The sequence below is a fragment of the Ictidomys tridecemlineatus genome, unplaced genomic scaffold (genome assembly GCF_052094955.1).
Source record: "Ictidomys tridecemlineatus isolate mIctTri1 unplaced genomic scaffold, mIctTri1.hap1 Scaffold_102, whole genome shotgun sequence".
Classification (NCBI taxonomy): domain Eukaryota; kingdom Metazoa; phylum Chordata; class Mammalia; order Rodentia; family Sciuridae; genus Ictidomys; species Ictidomys tridecemlineatus.
The window spans coordinates 487,678-508,550 of NW_027520983.1; the positions used below are offsets into that span (position 1 = coordinate 487,678).

At 34.8% G+C, this 20,873-nt stretch overlaps 1 protein-coding gene and 1 pseudogene across 1 annotated transcript in view; one reads left to right on the top strand and one right to left on the bottom strand.

Annotated features, from left to right (window-relative positions):
• Positions 1 to 20,873, bottom strand: part of LOC144372418 (axin interactor, dorsalization-associated protein-like) — an 80,173-nt gene that overhangs the window by 18,230 nt on the left and 41,070 nt on the right. The window lies entirely within an intron of this gene.
• Positions 121 to 20,725, top strand: LOC144372413 (transport and Golgi organization protein 1 homolog; annotated as a pseudogene).

Below are 20,873 nucleotides of genomic sequence, written 5' to 3' on the forward strand. Positions count from 1 at the left end.
TCTTCTGCTGGGCTCTCCTCGCACTGGGCTCCGCAGTTGGTTCTTTCCGCTCCCTGCCCGCCCCTCTGCATCCTCTGTCCTCTCACTGCTGTCGGCCCAGGGGCTTCCTCTGATGACGCGTTTTACTTGCGTTGGGCGGAAAGCGCCTGCGGTGGAGGAAGGCAAAGTTCACTCCCAGTACCCGCCCCCTTCGCTGGGTCCTACCGAAGTAGGAAACGGTGAAAGAGGGTCCTGTGCTGTTCTGCATGGAAGCGTTGCTTCCGCTCAGCTGTCCCTACACCATGGACTCAGTACCTGCCACTGTGCCTTCTGTCACTGCTTTCCCGGGGGACCCAGAGCTCCTGGGACCCCTGTCGGTGCTCTACGCAGCCCTCATTGCCAAGCTACTGGAGGTGACAGTCCCATTCCCAGGGAGGGACCCCAGCTCTAGCAGGCGGGTGGCTGAGTTCTGGCGGAGTTGGTGCACCGACGGAGAAATGGAGTGTGTCGGGCCCAAGGCAGGCAGGACTTGACTGTATTGTTAAGCGAGGCTGGTGAGAGTGTACTTGAGCTTTCCCCACTTGCACTTTTTTTTTTTTTTGATGGAATAGAGGTGACAACCTCATGGTATGTTCCGAAATGCAGCCAACAATCCAAACAGCTAAGGTTACTACAGGTGTTTTCCCTACGGAGACTGCTGGGGAATTGGGCCCAAGTGACAGTTATCTCCTATTACGTGTAGAGGGCGGTGAAAACAGGGAAGAGTAGGCAGGTGTTTACTGCACTGCCTTTGAGCAACCATTTAAAATTAGGCTTTGAATTTTATAGAAGGATGTTAAATTCAGAGAAGTTTAAGCCAGTTTTCAAGAGTTGTCTGAAATTACATGTCACTTATCTGTTTATATAAGAGTGGAATGGAAGTAAGATTTAAAATCTTATATCATCATTGTTTTTATTTGTTGCCATAAAATTAATTAGTTCTTTCATATATTTAAGTTTTTGTCTTAAATGAATTTTTTAAATTATAAAAACCAGGTTATCTAAGAGAAAAGAATGATCCAGAGAGATTCTAGCCAGGTGTTAGACAATGTGATGATATAGGGCCTGTTACAAACTGGAAATGTATGCTCAATTTAAAGTATTTAGATTCGGGCTGGGGTTGTGGTTCAGTGGTAGAGCGCTTGCCTAGCATACATGAGGCACTGGGTTGGATCCTCTGCACCATATAAAAACAAAACAATGTGTCCACCCTAAAACTAAAGATACATAAATAAATATTTTTTAAAAAAGTATTTAGATTCATTATACTTGAAAACACTGCAAGCCAACAAAAAATATGAGACTGCCAGTATCCTCTCTCTTGAAGAAGCTATTGGAAAATATTGAGGAGGTGGATTTCTGATGAGGAGGTTCGTTTAGAATTGCCATGATTCTTTGTGACTGTTTTGTTATAAATTTAAGGTTTCCCATTTCTTCTAATTTGTCTGTTTCAGCTGTTTACTACATTGCCTGATGATACTCAACCTGGGCCTGATTTTTATGGACTACCATGGAAGCCTGTAGTTTTCACTGTTTTCTTTGGGATTGTATCCTTTGTCATTTTCTTTTGGAGAACTGTTCTTGTTGTGAGTAAATTAACTTACTTATACCTCAGCACATAAGCACAAGGATTATTTTATATAGTCACTGCCCCCCCTTTTTTTTCTTTTTCAGTTGCTAAAACACAAATTAGTGGTTTAAGTCAAACTAACCTTATAAAATAATTTAGTGTGGGTGCAGTTGGTAGAACTGGTAATTCTTACAGCCATCCTGACCAGTAGTTTCATATGTATCAGAAGTCTTAAAAGTGGGATAAAAGATGGGATAGGTTAGATAAATATCCTTTTATGTAGCATATATGTCTAGTAATCTATCTTAAAGAAATAACTATGCTTTGAAGATTTTGGTAATGTTTTTCAATGGAACAGTGTATTAGATTGAAGACTTAGCACAACATAATTCATTTAGGGGTTATTGTATGTTCAATTAATGGAATAGTAGGCAGATGTATTTATTTCAAAGCTTTGAGGTACAGAAAATGCTCACAATTAAATGTGAAGTGGGAAAAAAAGCAGAAACTAAGATTTAAATGTTGATGAACTGTATGTTAATATAAACACATATAAACAGGGGGAAATGCTGCAAAGAAATACAGTAAAATGAGAAAAAGGAGATGAGATAATTTTTCCAGTCTTTTATATAAATTTTTCCCAGATTTTATGATTTGATCATATGTTCAGAAAATACCTTTTTATTTGGAAGTATAGATTATGTGTTGTCCAAAAATCCATTAAATGTTTTGTTCATTAAGTCTTTTTTTTTTTCCTGAGCAGAATTAGTCTATCTCTGTGTATATGTGTACATATATGTATAAGTGTGTGTGTGTGTGTGTGTGTGTGTGTGTGTGTGTGTGTGTGTATATATGCGCTTATACATACTTATGTTTGTACTGTAGGTCATTCTGTTTCATAGTTATTTAACATAATTGGAAGAAAATTATTTTAGGTAAATGGACTTTGCATATGAAAAGCCTAACAGTTAAAGAGGCCAAAAGCATTGGATACAAATCTTTTCAAATCTGATTGTTCTTTTTCTGATTTCTTAATTATATCAGACATATCATTGTTAAGATAAGTTTCCTCTCCTTGTACAATTGAGTGTAAAATCTCTTAGAAAGTATTCCCTTCTTAAATAGAAGAATCGTTTGCCTGGATTCCTGTGAGGAATTTTCTAATCTCATTGAACTTTTTCTCAGCTAAAAGGAAAAAGGAAATAGAAGGATAAAGAGAAGGGAAAAACATGAAAACATTTTATATTTCTCTCTCTTGTTTCTTTCATTTCAAGAACCCTGGTACCTGTTTCTCTTTTCACTAGGTTATGTGGGATCTGGTTCCTAGCTTGTTGCTCCTCAGTTTCAGCATTTGACTTTGGAACTTTAGTCCTTACCTTAGATGACTGCTTTTATGCTACTTCCCATTTTCCTCTGTTGTCATTTTGAGTAAAAGGTTAGCAAGGCTATGACATTAAAGAAATGTTCATTTCTTTCTGTGTTGGAGTTTTCTGAATGCAATTTCCTATTACGAAGATCCCATGGATGATCCATGGACACATCTGAGTATCCCATCACCATTTATAACATTTGAAAGGACAAGTAATATGCTAAGTTACAAAGAAATTTAGTGATGTTTTAAAAAAAATTCTGCTTACGTTTTATTATCAGGTAGTTTATTGCTGTCTTTTGGAAATGATTGTTTTTGTCCTTTCCAGAATATGTTAATTGTCATTTCTCTTGTTGCTTGTGCATTTTCTTCTAGCAGTCTTCCCTTTCAGATTTCTTGCTATATATTTAGTGGTTTGCAGAAATAAGATGATGTAGCCTCTTAGTTTCTAAATTCAGCCAATAGCCAAATTTAAATTGGAGTTCTAAGATGTTTTCTGGTGAGTGAAAGTGGCATATCTTAGTACAAAGATTATGCCTTTAATATTGTTTCCTCAGATTCCTTTTGAATAGTCATTGTTTCTAGACTTTATCCTGGTTATTTAGAATTGTCAAGTAAATGATTTTGAGTACACACACACACACACACACACACACACACACACATACACACACACATATTTACTGTGAAATAAGGTGCATATCTTAGTGTTTTTATGTCAGAGGCTATTTATGAAATATCACTACCAATTAAATTTAAAAGGCTTGTTAACCTTTACTTATTTTTAATCCTATAAATTATTATCCTGAACCAGAATGTTATTAAATTCTCACTTGGTTATGATTCTGATTGTTGTTTTAGGAATGCTGTTTCTATTGAGCAGATGTTTGATATCAAATTTAATCTTTTTTCTCTCTTCTAGGTAAAAGATAGAGTATATCAAGGTAAATTTTTAGGTCTCTTAAACTTGTAATAACCCTTTGTATTGGTGTTTGATGTGTGTTTTATGTATGTTAGAAGTAGATACAGTGACTTTTAATGTCTATTATCTTTTTTACCTCCTGAAAATTTTACTGTTCCTAGGTTGCTAGCATGGATAATAGAGTAGATGATGATGGTTCCAACTCTGAGATAGGAGATAAAGAGGAGGAACAAATTGAGGATAGGGAGATGATAAGTTTTAATTTGGGGCAGATTAACTTTGAATATTGATATAATGCAGATGTATAACATTTGAAGAGTATTTCTATGCTAATGATTTAATCATGCATTAAGTAATTGAGTAGATAATTTAAAGAATGGTAATGTGAATCAGTATGTTTTCATTTCTGTTTTTCTTTGCAAAGAATTAAATGATTCCATTTTCTGAAAAGAAAGTGTTTTGAGAAGGGAGGAATATCAAGCTACAACACTTTACTGTATTTCCCATCTGTGAAATAAGCTTAAATTGAAATATCATTTTGGATGGGAGGGGTACCTGGGATTGAACTCTGGGGCACGCTACGGAGCACATCCCCAACCTCCTATATTTAGAGACCAAGTCTCACTTAGTTGCTTAGTGTCTTGCTCTTGCTGAGGCTGGCTTTGAACTTGGGATCCTTCTAGCTCAGCCTCCTGAGCCACTGGGATTACAGGTGTGTACCATTGCGCCCAGCAAAATATCATTGTTCTTATATTTTTCTTAAATTTTAATAATTTTTATACTCTTATTGCTAATAAGCATAGATTGCTTTTTAAAAGCATAATAGCTATGCTAAGAAGTATTTCCTCATAGTACCATATAACATGTCTTTGCTTTTAGTAGATTGAAATAATTGAATTTCATTTAGTGATTGTAATAATCTTGTATATTTCCCCCTTTTAGTCAATGAACAGCAAATTTCCAAAAAGGTGAACAATTTCATAAAAGAAAATGAAGAACTAATGCAGAAATTGTCAAATTATGAACAGAAGGTATAATTATTTTTTTGTTTCTTTCTCCCTTGGTTCTAGCTTGAATCATTTCTACCTGTTTTAATTTAAAAATCGTATTTTAAAATTTTTTTCATTATTTCCTACAAACCATCCAAATTCTAAGCAGTCATGTATTAAGTACTGCTTTCTTCTGGAAAGGGTCACTTGTCTGGAAGTAACTTGTATAGTAGCACTATAATTTGTGTATCTTAATTCTGAATGCTTTATTTGCATAGGTGAAGGAATCAAAGAAACAGGTTCAAGAAACAATGAAACAAAAAATGATTCTTTCTGATGAAACAACTAAATACAAGGTAAAAATCCCTTCTTTGGGGGGAATTACATTCTAAACTCAAAAGTAAATGTAATGAGTGAGTAATCTTGACACCTATTTTTTCCAGGATAAAATGAAGCTTCTTGAAAAAGCTAATGAACTTCTGGATGAGAGAGCTAAAAGTCTTCATGTTATGTTAGAATCTGAGAAAGAACAGAAAGCTAAGAATCAGGACTTGGTAAGAGTTTTGCTGCTAAGTGTTACTGCAATTTGGCTTTTGAAATATTTTGTAAAATTGGTTAAGTTAAACTTAGTCTAGCTGTTAACTAAAGTAAGATTAGGAGCCAAGGAAGTTGAACCCACTTCTGCCCATTTTGTGGAACTTTTAAGTACTGATACAACAAATTATTTTTATGGGCCTAGGAAATATTTTTATTCTCAACCTTGGATAATTTTCATATTGCTTTGCTCTGCCCTTGGAAACATGCAGAACAACTAAAAAACTATTGTCCAGTTGAACAGTATTTGTTTACTTTTTACTTGAAAGAGTAATGAATTAATCAATTTTCTGTACTTAAAAAAAAATTTATTTCATTTTCAATTCATGTTTCATTTTCAATTTCTATAAGTTTCTATAATTACATAAAAGTTGCAAAAGATAGTAGAGAGTGTGTTCTGAAATATCCTACCCCCAAGTAAGCTTGATCACCTAGCTGAGGTAGTATTTATCAGATTTCTCCACTGTAAAAATTCTTTCCAATCCTTTTCATATTGTATTCTTTGGAAGTTACCATGCACAGCCCACAGTTAAAGTATGGAGAGTTACAAGCTCAGGATGCAGCTCATGGTAGAGCACTTGCCTAGCATACATGAGGCCCAGGATTCAATCCCAGGCATTGCAAACAAAGATTGCAGAGTTATATCCACTTCCTTAAGGAGCGGGTATATTTATAAGTTTTTTGGATTTCTTCTGTATGTGAGATTAGTCTATTCTTCCTTAAATTTTATCATTTTTTACTTCAGATAAGAAAATTTTAAAAATGATCTTGGGAAATTTTTTTCTCTATCACTAGAAAAAAATTACTAATTTGAACTGGTTTACTTGAAACAGTAATTAATTAGTTAATTTTCTATGCTTTAAAACATTTTATTTACTTATTGCATTATGATTTTCTATACTTTGACCTTTTTTTCTGGTTATCTCATAAACAGTAAGGTTGTGGATGCCATGAAATATTTATGACTTCATTTTCCCTCATCTCTTTCAGTTCTTGATTTTTTGCTTAGTCCAAAGCTGGATCCCCTGCATTTACCTGAAATGTAATGGGATGGCTTGACAAAAATTTTGTTGTGTTTATCTTTTTAGTATATATATGTGTGTGTACACACACACACACACATATATCAGTATTTCTACTGAAATCCTAATGCATATTTTGTGTTCTGTTTTCACCTGGCAGATAATGGAAAATAAGAAAACTATAAAGAAGCTTAAAGATGTCATTTCAGTGAATACTTCTGAACTTTCAGAGGTAAAGCTGCCAACTCTTGCTAACGGATATTAATACTACCTCTTAGTTTTGTTGCAGACCAAAAATTTGAGGTGTGCTAAAATGTGCAAAAAATGAGAACTGTATGATGTGTGGTTTGGGAAAGTATAACTTTGTTTTTTCTTTGGAATTAATTCACTAACTGTAGTGTTTTGCATTAGCTTCACATTGTCCTTAATGAAGCTAAGCTTCGTGAAAAGAAGGTGAAGTTGAAATGCTGTCAGCTTCAGAAAGAAAATACCATGCTTAAGAAGGAGAAAGAGCAGGTAAAGAAAATTTGATGTCATACATAATGTAAACTAGAGAAGTGAATATCATTATCTTGTATCTTTCTTGGATCTGTTTCTGAGGTAAGGAATTTTCATGTAGGACCTTTTCTAGATATGCAAAGTTTAAACAATGCTCCCCAAATTGAGTGCATATATATGGTCTCCATCTGTTTTGGATTTTTGGATTATTGCTTTTCTTATCAGATGTCAATCAGTTATTAACTTGCATAGCCTCAAAGAAACTTTTTAAACCAGAAAATTAAGTATTTTATGATCCTCTTTTGAGTAGTTACTGATTCACCGGCCAAGGGAAGATTACATGATAAGGAATCTAAATTTAGGAGACAGTCATATGTGCCCAGCCATTCCTGCTGGAGGTAAATTATTTGAATTGGCAGCAATTTTCTGGGGAATGCAATAAACAGGGTCAACTTCCTGATAGCTCTGATGTTCTTACTGCAGCTGTGAGAGTTGAGGCCACTCTGCCCTCTTCCTTAACCAAGGTCTCAACCTCCTCGATTGAGGGAGGCCACCGAGGAGTATGGCTCTGTATTTCTTTGTCTAAGTCTTGTAGTCCTGATGTATCCAGTGCAGAAACCCCTCCCTAACCCATAGGAATTCATGTGTTTTGACTTTTCAGTTGCAGCAGGAAGTAAAAGACTGGAGTACATCACACGCTGAGCTCAGTGAACAAATGAAATCATTTGAGAAGTCACAGAAAGATTTACAAGTAACGCTTAGTCTTAAAGATGATACTATTAATAATGTAAGTTTATACTCCAAATACATGTTTCATCTCATGAATTCTCCTGAAATCTTTGAATTAAAATCGAGAGTCTTCCAACCTTTTGCTTCTTTTCTAGGCTTTAACTAATTACATCACACAGTTGAATCGGTTACAATGTGAATCTGAATCTGAGGATCAAAGTCGAGATGAGTCAGATGAATTAACCAATGGAGAGTTAGCAGGTAAGATCAGTCTCAGGGAGGTTGAATCCTTTTTTGCTTTCCTGTCTTTAATTAAGTATACAGATGCCACTTTTCAGCTGGCTGAATTTCTTCTTAAGCTTCAGGGTTGTAGACACATATCACTGGATCTATAGATATGTCTGTTGCATTGGCAGAGGTGGGTTGCTGGGGTATAATGTAGCAATAGGCATGTGAAGAACACTTGACTTTTTCTATCCCATTGAAAACTAGTAAGTACACTGCAGCTACAATAGTCACATCCTATATCTCTAAGTATTGAACATTGTACAGTAAGAGAAATTTATTTCTTAACTTATGCAGATGATACTTGATTTTGATACTCATCATCTCTATGGCTCTGTGGTTTTAAGTCCACAGTCAGTCTTAAGAGTCCGGAGGTAGTTGGAACCATAAACTAAGGCTGTGAGAACAGAGGCTAGAGACTATCAGAAAGCTAGAGAGGGAGTGTAACAGTGTTTACTGATGAGGAAAATATTTCCAGATGTTTTCTCCCAAGTTGGATATTGCTTACATAGCAAGTATTTCAAACCACACCTGGTAGTAGATTCAGGGAGAAAATAGAGGATTGAATCTTTCTAAACAAGACACTTACTTGCCCAGGTGAAGATAGATCTGAGAGAGAAGAAAAGCTTTTATCTTACAAGAATAACATAGATAACATTTTAGTTGTGCAAACTAGAAATTCACCTTTTTTTAAAAAAAAAAAAACAGACACAGTACTTTTATTTATTTTTATGCTGAGGATCAAACTCAGTGCCTCACACATGGTAGGTGAGCACTCTACCACTGAGCCACAACCCCAGTCTGAAATTCACCTCTTTCTTTTTTTTTTTAAATCTAAGCTTGCAATTCTTTTAAAAGTCATTAGTCTAATCAGTTTAATTATTTAATTGATTTTTTTTTCTTTCGGTGTTTGAACACAATCATTCTTTAGTTTGGGGAAGTTAGGAGAATATAGAGTTAAAAGTAAGGAAAGGAAAAGCTAAAAATCTTTTGTTTTTTAGGTGATCGGAATGAGAAGATCAAAGATCAAATTAAGCAGATGATGGATGTCTCTCGGGTATAGTTCTTTGTAAGAGTCCCATAGTGCCTGTGAATTCTTCCTGTGCCTCACTTTTAAGAATACCTCTCTTTTCTGCAATTTTTAGACACAAACTACAATATCAGTAGTTGAAGAGGATCTAAAACTTTTACAACTTAAGCAAAGCGCCTTGATGTCCACAATATGTAATCTAGAAGGTGGGTTCTTCTTGAGAAGAAATTGCCATGTTGAAAAGACTTAAAATTTTATTGGAAAGATAAAGAATGCCTTCTTGCTTTCATGCTTCTTACTTTTCTTGGCACTACTCCCTCAAACAAGTTCTTAAGTCCTTGTACACATATAGAGATAAGCTGTTTTATCCTTTACAGACCAAATAAAGAAATTAGAAAGTGACTGCAATTCACTACGGTCTTCTAAAGCTGAACTGGAAGAGGAATGCAAAACTCTTAGGCAGAAAGTGGAGATTTTAAATGAACTCTACCAGCAAAATGAGATGGCACTACAAAAGTAAGATTTTCATTGTTTGTTATTGTTATCACTGTGTGAACTAACAGATAATTTTATCTTTTCTTAAGATTATTTACAATTTTTTCTAGTTGTAATAAGTAGAGATTTGTCTTTTTTCTTTTGTGTTTTGTTTCCTATAAGTTGCATTTTTCTTTCCATCGTCAGTCTTAAGAGTCCTGAGGTAGTTGGAACCATAAACTAAGGCTGTGAGGACATCGTAATCAATTGTCAAATTCATATGAAGGCAGGAAGTGGTAAACTGGTATTAACAGTCACTGATGTGGAAATACCTCTCAAAAGATCTAGGCCCTTTCTATGATCCCACTATTTATTTTAATTACCTTTCATTGTGATCAGTTATGTAATTCTAATGTTTTGAACTTTTATCTCTAACTCTGGACCTTTAAAAATACTGAGTGATTTGGAGTGACATGTTTTAGTAGAATAAAAACTTCAAAAAGGAATAATATTTACTTATTGACGGTACAAGTTTTGGACTTGAATATCTCAGATGTTCACACTAAAAATTGAACTGTGGCAAGGACCTTAGGAGTTATGATTACAGAAGTACTTGTTTGTAGTATATATTTATATATTAATCTTCTCAGTGTGGAGCTAGTTATTTTTTGAAAGTTCATTTGAAGTTTTTAATCCACAAAAATACTTGAATTCTCTAAAAATAGGTTTTGTGTGTCAAATTTTGTTTGTTTGCACCTGATTTTACTCTTCGGCATATATATATATCTTGTTAAAGCAAAGACAGACCTTCTTATAGACCTAACTATTTTTAGGTATTTTGACTTCTGTTGCCTAATTAATGCATTAAATATTGAAACCTTTCCATTAACTTTTCTAAAATTCTGTGATCTCCAAGCGACCTTTTTAGAATCTCAAATTTTTGTTCAGGCCAGTTCTAAATGCCTGGCCTGTTTCAAAGAAACATTTCTCATTTTATCACTTTTTATTTAAGAGAACACTTGTTTTCTCTGTCCCTACTAGTAATATGAATGACCTAAATGGCAATTAATTTTCTTTGTAATGCAGTTAAATTATAGCACTATTTTCCTCAACTCGTCCAAAATTCATTCAGTCATCATCTGTGGTTTGTACTCTTTTTACTCATCCCCAGGTACTATGTTAGTTCATGCCTGTGTCATCTTTTCTGTTTCTAACCTAGGTCATCTGTCTTTATTCTCCATTATTTATATTTTTATATAATTTATTTCAAATTCTTAGTAATTTTCTCTATAGCTGCTTGAGTGGACTTTCTAAAATATGTCTGTCCATGTCAATATGTGCCTGTGGTTTATGAAGAATTTGCTTTCTATTTGATGACCTGTTCTTTTTTTCTTCCTTGTATCTTTTTAATAGTTTAAATATTTTTAATTATTTTCCTCATCCCCTGTATAAGCTTGATGTAATCATAAATTATAATGGAATTATAATTATATAATTGTAATTATATAATTATAATTTTATTCATCTTCTCATAATTTAAAGGCCATGGTATATATTCTGGATTTAATAAAAACCTGACATAGATTAATAGGTTTATTATTTTTTTTTTATGGGCTTTAAGTAGCTCCCGAATCAGATAACTGTTGTGGCATTGTATGTTAGTACTTCATATACTGTGAACTCCATAAGACATTCATTCAATTTATACACATATTTAAAGTTTCTGTAGTTCTGCATTCTACACTGTTGGTTTCATATTTGAAATTATTTTCATTCTATTTGAACATTGTCCTTTAATGATTTGATTAGTGTATCAAAGTAGTACAAGGATAAACAGAATAGTATTTTATCCACTAAATATTGCTACCTTTATAATTGTATTAGATTGACATGAACTTCATGATTAGAGTTAAAACCAGTTTCCATTTTTAAAGGATCTCTCTTTTGGCTACTGAATTTTGACTGTTACTTAGTTTTAGCAGTTTAAAAATATCCAATTAATTACCATCTGTTTTAAATTTTTTCTTTAAGGAGTCCATTATCATTGTTGTTTGGTCTTATCCCTCCCCTAGTTCCTGTAGTCATTTCTCTGTTTTTTTAACAGTTTTATTGTGAAGTGCCTAGGTGTAGTTTTCCCCACCCCACCCACTTTTTCCTCTTGCAGTTATGTTGTTTGGGACCATTAAATATTTCTTGAGTCTTTTTTTAAATGTTGATTTTACCTCATTCTCTCTTCTGATTATAATAATGCATATTAGAATTTGATTTCCCCTGCCTCCTACATTCTGGATTTACTTCTTCTGGATATTTTCTTCTGACCTGTCTTAAAAGCACTAGGATTTATTTTACTTCCCAAATCTGCTGCTAAAATCATTCATTGAGTTTAGGATTTTAAAAAGTTCAGGGTTTAAAATATTATTTTAGTTGTAGATGGACATAATATTTTATTTTATTTTTTATAGAATTTTTTAAGAGAGAGAGAAAGAGAGAATTTTAATATTTATTTTTTAGTTTTTAGCGGACACAACATCTTTGTTTGTATGTGGTCCTGAGGATTGAACCCGGGCTGCACACATGCCAGGCGAGCGCACTACCGCTTGAGCCACATCCCCAGCCTGACACAATATTTTATTTATTTTATGTGGTGTTGAGGACTGATCCCAGTGCCCCACACATGTGGGGCACGTGCTTCACCACTGAGCCACAACCCCAGTCCTATTTCAGTACTACAGCTCAAACCCAGGACCTTGAGCCATGTGCTCTACTATTGAGCTACCTCCCCAGACTCCTTGCTCTTTCTCATAAGGGACTAGTGTCTTACTGCTTTCCAAGCTATCTTTAATCTCATCATTCTGCCTCTGCCTCCTGAGTATCTTCGATTGTAGGTAGGTCACCACACTCAACTATTTCTTGGTTTTATAGTTTCTAATCCTTTGACAAAATTCATAATCTTTTTTTTCCCTCTTTTGTGGTGCTGGGGTTTGAACTCAGAGCCTTCTGCATGGAAGGCAGCACTCTAACAACTAAACTATATTCCCAAACCTGAAATTCATAATCTTGACTTTACTTTTTTGAGTATATAAAGCACAGTGATTTTAAAACATGTGCGGATAACCCCATTAGGTGGTTTCCTTTTCTGTGGGATTTTTTTCTCACAGAATTTTGTCTTATGGAGTGCCTGATCAGTTTTGATTGGCTAATATTGTTGTGATAATTATAGATGAAATTTGAGGACTAAGATGAAGTTATCTTTTTATAGAAAAGTGTTGAGGTTACTTGAGTAAGATTGTCTGTCACTTTAAACTTAGTCAGCAATTAAGATAATTCAAAAATGACTTGTCTTTTCAATGTTTCAGTATTGTTCCTTTTGGATTTTTTGCCTGTTCATCACTTAAGTGTGCAGTACTTTCTAATCTAAACTCAAAGGCTAGGGCTTTTATTAAGGGTCCCTTTATTTGTAGCCCCAAACACTTGTTTTTTCCTCTAAGCCCAGGAATTTGATGAAGGCTTAGTTCAGACTCATTATATCTTTGTGTTATCTTCAATATGTGGGTAAACCTAGGAGAAAAGTACCTTAAAGTGCCAGCCTTACTTGTAATTCTGAGATTCCTTTTTCTAATGGATCTTGGCCACATACATATATCTTCACTGCCTTTATAGCTTGGATCCTTTCAAACACAATTTTATATTCTTATAAAGATGTTTTGATTGTTCTTGGTGCTCTCAGACTAACTCTTTGATAATTGGAAACAAAATTCTCTCTGTCCTTCAAGATTCAGTTTTCTCCATATTCCTTCTTAAGCCAGTGGGGAAAATTATTATATTCCTTTAGGTGTCATTTATACCTGAAACAGTGAGCTCTTTTATTCTTTAGCATCTTACAAGGTAACTAGTATATTATAGCCACTCATAAAATACTTGCTGAAGAATTAAATGAGAAGCTATATAAGAATATATAATCTCCTTTTTCTATTTGGTATCAATAATCCTTTTTTACTATAGTTCTTCTGATTTATGGAAAATTAAGTTTCAATTTAATTATCTTTTGAATTGGAACTATGGCTAAAGTAATACAAGGATAGCAGAAAATAGTATTTTTTAAATCATTAAATGTGGCTACCTTTATCTCAGTAGATGAACATCTTGAGTTTCATGATCAGAGTTAAAACTTGTCAGTAGATAATACTCTGATTGTGGGTCAGTTTGGCTTCTTTTCAGACATTATCAAAACTCAGATTTGTTTTTTTGCTTAATTGCAATTCTTTTGAAATAGATATCTAAAGTGTGAAAAATGTTCTGTCGTTAATTGCATAGCTAAAAAGACATATTCTAGAAGATTTTTTCTTTGACTGACTATATCTTTATTATGGTACCAGTCTTGGATTGAGAAAAAGAGTTCCTCCATGACAAAGATATACTTAGTGTCCTACCCATGGCAGAAACGAGAAAAGAATTATCCCCTGCTTTATCCTAATATGTTTAATAATGTTAGGTTGATCAGTCCTGATCTTCCACATTGAAGTAAAGTAAAGTGAGTTTTTATTATCTTACACACAGGATACTTGCCCTTGGGGCACATGTTGTTTTCACATTTATTTTATTTACTGGTAAGTAGAGAATTAAGAGGAGAAGTTAGAAAATGTAAGTGATTTGCCAGAGTTTGATTTACGAAATTGCAGGTTTGAATTTCTATTTTATGTGCCTAAGCATTTTATAGAATTGTGGGAAGTGATATTTACAAAGAGAAACTTTTGATTTGATAACTGGCTTTATTTTAGGAAACTAAGCCACGAAGAATATGAGAGACTAGAAAAAGAGCAGCGGCTGTCAGCTGCAGATGAAATGGTGGTTTCCGCTGTACAGGAAGTTAAAAATTACAAGTGAGTTCAGTTTCTAAAGGAGGGTGTCAATGTCTAATGATCTAGTGTTAGCTTTCTTTTTTAATCTTTTTTTACATTATGTAGATAGAAGAAAATAGCATGGAAGTATAAATAACGAGAGGATATGAATACATTCAATTCACACAGGAGAAAAAATAAATTTCAACTTTACAAATGAAAAATGTTAACAAAAAATTTACTTACACCCAATGGGAAAGACCATAGGGAACTTGGTCAATGCAAACAGTTCTGGGGGTTTTGATTGTTGTAGTAATTCTTTAAGAAATCAGTTTGCTGTGTGATGTATCAAGACCCACAAAAGTGTGGCATTTGATAGACCTTGGAAATCTTCTATGGATATAATTTGAAAAAAATAAAAAAATGTTTTAAGGAGGAAGATATTTCTAGCAGAATTACTTGAGAACACACTGATGAACAGTTACAGAAATTATAATTTATCATTCAGAATCTTTAGCAATTAAATGATAAAGAAGTTATTAGTATTAGGTTTTTATTTTATTTATTTATTTATTTTTGGTGCTTTACTACTAAGCTACATCCTTAGACCTTTTTTTTCCCTTGAGACAGGGTCTCAGTTGCATAGGTTCCCACTTAATTGCTGAGACTGACCTCAAACTTGTGATCCTCCTGCCTCAGCTTCCCAATCATTGGGATTACTGGCATGTGGCATTGCACCTGGTCTGTAGTATTAGTTTTGATCACACTGGATTCATATAACTATAGAAATGTTTTTCTTATGTATGATAAAGTCTTTAAAAGTATAGCTGATGGAATAAAGGGAAAATGGTCAGAATGTTTCAAATGTTATTCAATTGTTGTAATTCTTAGGCGGAGAATTGAAGAACTGGAAGAAGAACTACAGAAAACCGAGCGCTCATTTAAAAACCAGGTAGTAATTAATACTGTCCTGTAGTTGCAGAATTCTTTGTATCTAATACAGACAATTATAGGCTATTATAATGAGTCCCTAAAAACATATTTTTTTAATGTGTTGTCTTTTTCAGATTGCTGTGCAGGAGAAGAAAGCTCATGATAATTGGGTAAGATTTTTTCCCCCTTTTCTTTATTTTGTGCATAGCCTACCGCAACTGAATTTGAATATTTTCTCTTTAATAGCTCAAAGCTCGTTCTGCAGAAAGAGCTATAGCTGAAGAGAAAAGGGAAGCTGCTAATTTGAGACAGAAGTATGTGATTTTGGTATCTTCCTATATGTTTTATAGTGTTTTAAGGTTATGCTAGATATTATCTATGAAGGAATAGATTGCTGTTTCATAATTCAGCCCATTCTTTCTCAATATTCAAGACTATTGGAAATGACCCAAAAGATGGCAATGCAGCAAGATGAACCCATGATTGTAAAACCTATGCCGGGAAGACCAAATTTACAAAATCCTCCTCTGAGAGGTAGGGGACACTTTGTAAAAGGAGCTATTTTATTTCTTGGTGCAGAATGTATGTAAATTACTTTTTATTTCTGTGTGTAATGGTTATGAAATAATCTGAATGATTTGCTAAAGCAGGAGGTGAGGGTTGGTGTCAGGGAGAAGGCTACCTTAAAGTAGTAACACGGCATTGTTGTCTTTAGGTCCACTGAGCCATAATGGCTCTTTTGGTCCATCCCCCGTGAGTGGTGGAGAATGTTCCCTTCCACTGACAGCAGAGCCAGCTGGAAGACCTCCTTCTGCTACTCTTAATCGAAAAGATATGCCCAGAAACGGATTTGGTGAGCATTCACATGTTGCTTTATAGTAAACTGCTTCAAGGTTTTGTTTTTTTTTCCCTTTTGAATATTCTAATAAAAACATAGAATTTGGGCCTGTACAATACATAGAAGATAATTTCTTACTTTATCTTAGTGAATGTTTTCTGTAAAATCTGTTCTAGAATAGAAAACATTTTTTTTTTCCTGGAGGTCCCTGTATTGTTTTTTTCTTTTAAATTTTACACTGTGAAGTGTAAACCTTTATCTTTAAATTAAATCTCTATGGTGTTCCTTTCCAAAATATTATAAAAGTAGCCTTAAACTTTATGTAGCATACATATTTCCAACATGAAATACTGAGTCTTATTTCCAATTCTAAATAGGACTGTAGTCTTGGTAAGATTGGAAGTCAGGTTATACAGACTAAAGAAAAAACAGCCTACACATACTTCAAGTCTATAGCTTAAAGTTTAGGACCAGTACTTATTAATCTGCTGTTCTATCAACCCAAGGCAGTTCTTTATTTTACTTAAGTCTCTTCATAAATTGTGATTTACGTATTGGGCAACCCATTTTTTTTAAAAAAAATATTTTTAATTGTAGATGGACATGATATCTTTATTTATTTTTTAAATGTGTGCTGAGAATCAAACCCAGTGCCTCACACATGCTAGGCAAACACTCTACAACTGAGCTATGACCCCAACCCCTGGGCAACCCATTTTTAATGTTGCTTTCCAGTTATTGTTGAACCCTGACCTGTCCACCAGTGGTTTATTTCTTCTGAAAAATACATACAAGGGCTCTGATCTTTCTTTCCCAAGGGTCAATGGATGGACCTTTACCTCGTACTGGTCTTCTGAGGCATCTGGGAAACCCGTTGCCTCTGGTAAAGGACCAAGTAATTTCAAAGAATCTGTAATTGTGGATGGAGGATTTTTATTCTTTTCATATTAGAATAAGTCTGAATCCATTCTTTGATCTCTAACAGACCAAGGATGTGGTCCAGCTCACATGAACAGCAGCTCCAGAAGTTCTTCTCCAGCTAAGGTGACGAATGAGGGCAAGGTAAGTTCTGTAGTTACTGTGAATCATGTGGTCATGCAGGAACATGTAGCTTTCCTACAGTACTTTCTCTTTGCTTTATCCTTCTTTGTGTTCTATTTGTACTATCCCATTTGTTTTTTTAAAAAGCAAACTGTTCCCCAAGAACCTGAGACCCCCTCAGTCTCCACCATTACTTCTTTGACTGAGCATCCAGTTGGAGTAAGTACTTAGAGGTTGAGAACCGAATTGGGTTTTATTCTGTGCATTTCTGGGAAGGATATTCAGAGCATGACACTGATCTTGTTTGCTTTAAACTGCATGCAGTATTGAGCTTACTTTTCTCCTTAACTTGGGAATGTTGCTTAAGTGTGTACAACTATAATAAACTACAGAATGTAAAAAGTTATCACTCTAACTTTATATGGTGTTTTGTGTTGAATGTTCTAAGGCAAAGTAAATTCATTATAAATTATATAATTCATCATTTTTATTTTTGTTTGGAAGAATGTTATTTAAGAATTCCTCCATTTGTGCAAACCCTATTTTGAGTGATTTGAATTAGATTGGTATCAGATTTTCTGTGAAACAATGATCATCTGAAATGACCTCTTGAGCCAGTCCCAAGAAATGGTCTCATTTGTTCACATAAGTGTATTCTCTTGTAACTGTGTTGCTATTATATCTGGTAGGTCTTCTGCAGCTCTATAATAAAATAAATTTTTAATTGTTTAGTTTCAAACCCACTACTCATAGGAAATGATAAATCAATATCTCAAATGGTGTACAGTAAATGAAAGTAAATATTAAAGGCTTGTCTTCCTAATTTGTGTATATAGCACTGTGGTGGAAAATACTTCTCAAGTTCCAGTGTATATATATTCCAGGAATATACATCTCTGGAGAAATCTAAGGGCAGCTTAGATAAGACCCCAAACCCCTTTGTAGTAGAAGATTTAAAAGAGAGCAAAGACCCATTGTTAGAGAGGAATAGAGGTGGGAAAAGCATGGCTTGGAGGAAAACCTGGGATTGAGTTCTTTAATATGCAGTGTGGCCTTCAACAAATTATGATATCCCATTTGCTTTTGTTCCCTCTTATTTAAAACAAGACAGTCTACATAAAGATCTCAGAGGTTGAATAATATACGAAAGACTTACTGAAGATATAGTAGAATAGTAGCTATTATTACATGAGTAGAGAATGGATTTTTCATTTTATTCTGTTCATTCTTAATATGGAAGTAATGAGCTATTGTGATGAAAGGGAAGTGATGGGGATGGGGGGACTCCCTTTGAAATAGATTGTAGTGAATACAGCATGACATACTGGTCAGAAATCACCTCTGTTAATAACCCCTGCCAGTCCTCTTGCCTTTCCCTTTCCTGTGCAGATATAATCAGTAACAAACTGCTCCCTCTTGTGGCATCCTTCCAACTTCTGTAAGCTGTCAGTGGGAATACACAGGAGGGGTGGGTAGAGTTTTGTTGCACTGATGGTGTTCTCTGGACAGGTTTTGGGTTTTAGCTTTTATAGGTATTGGTACTTTGTCTTAATACATAGGAATTTTAAAACTTTTAACTGCTTTCAAATCTTAAATTGCAGGTTCATATGGCTATGAAAGGGCCCCCTCCTTTCTCAGGGGTACCCTTCATGGGACCCCCGATGGGACGGCCTCCACCACCTCCCATTTGGTATGGACCGCCACTTCAGCTCGGTGGGCCTTTTGGGCCTCGGCCAATTCCTCCACCATTTGGTATGATGATCTGAACAGTAGTGATTGACTTATAAATCACATTCATCTTCCACTTCTATTGCTTGCTAAAACAGTTGGTTGCTATCTCAGGTCTTAACAATGAAAGGATAAAGCTGAGTACATTTTAACTTTTCCTCCAGTTTTCTGGGACATATGGGACATATGGGACACTATTGCCTATCTTATACTGAGATAGGCAATAGCTATCTCTCATAGACAAGGATAAGGGGCTATATACAGAAAAGCCAGAAATATTACTTCTGCAGATGTTTGTTGAAAATCTGTTGATATGCACTGCAATAGATGGAAAGGTGGATGAGACGCATGCCATAACTTAAAATTTTGTCACAGATATGAAAATCCTATAACATAAAGTTTGTAATCACCCATAATGGAAGCATAAGCAGTAGGTTATAGAATATAGAAAAGGAAAAGTCAAACCCTCCTTACCTTGAAAAAAGTCAGAGGGAAGTGTTAAAGAGGATTTAACAGTGACCTAATAAATGTTCCTGGTTTAATTAGGTGGCTGTGGAAGGCCTTTTCCAGGAGGGCATGCGTGCACCTTGATTCTGATGGCATGTGTAAAGTCCATGCTGAAATACTTCATGAATTTTTAATGGATACAGTAATAGATAGTGAGATTTCCTTTTATCAAAATTTCTTTGATGTAGTAAAGTTCTTATTTCATAATCTATCATCTTGTCATGGTAATACTTCCAAATATAAATGGAGCTCTTGTGAGATAGAAATAATTCTGCAATTATATAGTAGGGAAAGAAAAAAGACAAGCCTGGAGCTAGGTAGAGCCATGTTAAATCCTTAATATGTTGCTTCATGGCTGGTTGGTCAAAGGCTATAACCTAAACTTGTTCCATCTCAGTTTGCCTCATCTGGCCAAGTCAGGATGTTCACCAGCTGATGTTCTAGGCTTGGGAGAAATTAAAGACTATATTAACATACTTGAAATCACCCTAGTTCAGAAATTTCTGGTATTTACATAACTTCCTTTTTATTTTCCAGGTCCTGGTATGCGTCCACCAATAGGCTTCAGAGAATATGCACCAGGTGTTACACCTGGAAAATGGGATTTGCCTTTTGACCCTCGTGATTTTTTTCCAGGACCTGCACCAGCACCATTTAGACCTTTAGGCTCATTTGGCCCAAGAGAGTACTTCATTCCTGGTGGCCCATTACCACCTCCAACTCATGGTCCCCAAGACTATGGGCCACCACCTGCTGCAAAAGACTTAATGCCTTCAGGCTTTAAAGATGAAACTCCACCTAATTCTCAAGAGTAGTGAGGGCTGTTCACAGGCCTTAAAAACACGGCCCATAAAATTAACCTCTGACACTTAGTCAGAGTTAAAGGATTATTGGCTTCAAAATATAAAAGTTTATTTTAAATGGTTTATGTTTTCAGAATGAAGCTGCCTTGGCGCAGTATACATTTTGAGCCAAAATATTTTCCCCCTAAATATCCCCCACTTAAGCTAGAGTATCCTTCCAATTTAAAAATGTGCAATAAGGAATACCTTTGTTTAGTTAATGTAGCATATACAATTGCTAAATGATTTAGAATGTCATAATTATGGACATTTCCTGTGGAAATGCTTTAAGAACATGTATTTCCATTATCCTATTATTAGTGTATTACAGTTGATAACAGAGAAATGGTGTTTATAAGCTTGATTTTTTTTCTCTTTCAATATCTGGTCGCAGAGACTGTTGGGCTAAAAATGTTTACTCAAAGATCATAAACATCATTTTCCTTCTTGCTGAAGTTCTTTGTTGTAATAGTTCATAAAAATTGTTTATTAATATTTCCCAAGTGTCTGTTGATTCATTGGATCGTCATGAGATTTTGTGCCATTGGGAAAGCATGTAAACGCACTCTCAGAACTGAAGATAGTGACTTGGCAGCATATTCCCTGTTGCTCACTGTTAAGGAGGCTGGACCTTGGTCAACTGTGG